Source organism: Aplysia californica, unplaced genomic scaffold, assembly GCF_000002075.1.
Source record: "Aplysia californica isolate F4 #8 unplaced genomic scaffold, AplCal3.0 scaffold00122, whole genome shotgun sequence".
NCBI classification, from domain to species: Eukaryota; Metazoa; Mollusca; class Gastropoda; order Aplysiida; family Aplysiidae; genus Aplysia; species Aplysia californica.
In genome coordinates, this window is record NW_004797392.1 from 609,284 (window position 1) to 612,168 (window position 2,885).

A 2,885-nucleotide genomic window follows, 5' to 3' on the forward strand; every position below is an offset into this window, starting at 1 on the left:
ATTATTACTATTGTTATTTTGCCTTTGAATTACTAAGTTCTGTGTGACATGTTTGGCGGTTTTGTGTTACTAAGACCTTGAGGGCAGAAACCAAGTGTTCTGTCTGCTATATCAAAATAGTAAGAATATTCGAAGTCGTTATCAGAATATTAAAAGAATTGCATTCGGAAAAAAAGCTTGACATTAATTTTGTGAAACCCAAAACTGTCGACGTCAAATTTCTCAAAACTAGATACTGAGCAGATAGAACTTTGTAGTTCTGGTGGAGTGCCTAGGGTAGCTTCAATCGCCGTATTAGATTGCTAATCATTTACTTAACAAAAATCCAACTGTGATGACGGTGAGGGGACGCCATGCTGTATCATGACGATGGTACCAGGTGGTGCACATTTTAAATGTTGACGGCTAGCATTCGTATAACTTTCAGCGGACGGCGTAAGTAGTCTGAAAGGATCAAGTTTAGATTTATGGGTATCACGTCAGCAAAATGTATTCCCTGAATTCCAAAGCTGTTATTTTTGTTCCAATATGGTATATGCGTATACTACTTTTTAAAGAATACATTTGGTACGGAAAGAAATGAAATGATATCTGTAAGACTTGTTTTTCTTATGTAAAGGTTTCAACAGAGAGATCTGTTTCTTTTCGTGGATGTTTGGCAGGCCCTCTTGGGTAATTTGCTCTTACTTTCCTATCATATATCTGTCGTCATCTTCTCTCCTCCTTCTTTTCTATGTATCTGCTCTCTAGAATTATAATTTTAAGTTATTATATAGCCTGGTTGTGTTGAAAGTACCATAAAGCTCTTACAGACTAGAATTTAAACTAAAACTGTTTCGGTTCCTCTATATTTGCATCATCACATCTAAGCAAAACGTTCCCCATAGAACGAAGCAGTAAAACTGACTTTTTTAATGTGGGAGGGGGAGCATTTGATATTCTCTTCTATGCCTTGCGTAATGTCCAGGGGAACAAACCAGTGAGTGAGGTTTCTTTGTAACCTCATAATATCATTTGTATTAACGCAATTAAGATACCTCCGAATGCTGACAGACAAGTATGCTAATTTGGGGGCACTGTGTACTGACGTGCTCGCAATTATTAATATTGATCGATGGATATATGTCTGTATGTCTAGCTCATTATTTATACTTCTCTATTTACATGTTTTTTTCTCTCTCTCATATCTCCGCCATCTTTATATCTTTCTCTCCTTCCCATACTCACTATTACGCTGTCTCTCTCTCTCTCTCTCTCTCTCTCTCTCTCTCTCTCTCTCTCTCTCTCTCTCTCTCTCTCTCTCTCTCCGGATGAGTAGGTATGTGTGTGTGTGCGCGTGTGCTTGCTTTTGTAAGTGTGTGTATGTGCATGTATGAGTATGCAGATAGACAGACAGACAGACAGACAGACAGACAGACAGACAGACAGACAGACAGACAGACAGACAGACAGATAGATAGATAGATAAATATATAGGTAGATAGATAGATAGATAGATAGATAGATAGATAGATAGATAGATAGATAGATAGATAGATAGATAGATAGATAGATAGATAGATAGATAGATAGACAGTTTTGTTACTCCTCTCGAAAAGATGACATTGACTCACTTGCAAAGCATCCAGTCATGCAGTTGGCGATGTTTCCAGCAATCATGCAAGGAATGGTCACTTTAGATATCCAGGCCTTACGCTGTGGCACCAAAGTAAACATAATTCCCATAGTGATGGCGACGGTCAGCAAGCTGTTGTTTGAGAAAAAAACACTTTCAAAGTGAAATAGTACATATACAATTCGCTACCTCAGAATTACAAAGTTCTGTCTGTTAAATAATTATTATTAGTTTTGAGGAATTTTACTTTAAAAACTTGAGCTTCACAACATGTCATACTTTTTTCGAATGCATTTCTTTGAATATATTGATAATCACTCCGAATAGACTTACAATTTTGTTAGAGCAGAAGGAACATTTTGCTTTTGATCTCACGGTCTCTGTAAACCAAAACGGCCAAAAATGTCAGAGAGAACCTGGCAATTCTACAATAGCGAATTGTTGGTAAAAGTAAACTTGAGCCCTGTATTCGGAACTTTTTTTGACCTACTACGCACGTCCGGGGGGTCTCCTATTTCGGTGTAAGGGCCATGGTGGGTAATGAGAAAAAGACTTTTTGAAAGCTTATTTTAGGAATGGGGATGAGGGGAGGGGGCTCAACTGAATTGTTGGTAAAGTCGCTCCCAAGTAAACGAAAGTTGCAAAACGTAATCGAGCCGTGAGACCAAAAATATTGTGGGTAGTTGGTGGGAGCTTTGGTGTGGGTTGCTTTTTTTCCTATCGAACAACTATTGTCTTTATCTCTTCTTCTATTTGTGAGTTTGTTTCTCTCTTGTATGTATCACCTTTAATCTTTGGCACTTATATAACTTTATTGTGTTGCAAGTGCCGTAAAGCTTTTACTGAAACGTTTAAAACCCACTTTCAAATACTATTTTTCTGTATTCAAATTATTCAATTTTCAATTTATACTTTGCTTTTCAATGGTGTTGATGCCCAAACAACGATATACACCAATGACCTCAGAGGCACATTTAAAACTCTTACTGTTATTTAACACACTCTATCAAAGGTTTCAATCTCTCCCCACCAGATTTCTCCAATTACATAAACTTAATAATACAGTTCAATGATGTTATATAAATGTGCGTTGCAACAGTGAAATATCAGAAATTTGAACAACGACCATAGAACACAGCAGGATTAAATATCAAGAAAAGCGGCAAATTTGACAAAAACACAAGTTATGCTGTGTGATATCTGATATCATTTAAAAAATAAACTCATAAAACGAAGCGGTAAAACTGACTTTGACTTTTTTTGGGGGGTA

General features: G+C 36.9%; 1 long non-coding RNA gene across 1 annotated transcript in view; it reads right to left on the reverse strand.

The window, feature by feature from the left end:
- LOC118477521 overlaps nucleotides 1-1,744 on the reverse strand; it is a 3,809-nt gene extending 2,065 nt beyond the window's left edge. The window contains exon 1 of the long non-coding RNA XR_004858433.1: nucleotides 1,614-1,744. This is a non-coding gene — a long non-coding RNA (uncharacterized LOC118477521). The remainder of the gene's footprint in view (nucleotides 1-1,613) is intronic.
- Between the last annotated feature and the right edge of the window lie 1,141 nt (nucleotides 1,745-2,885).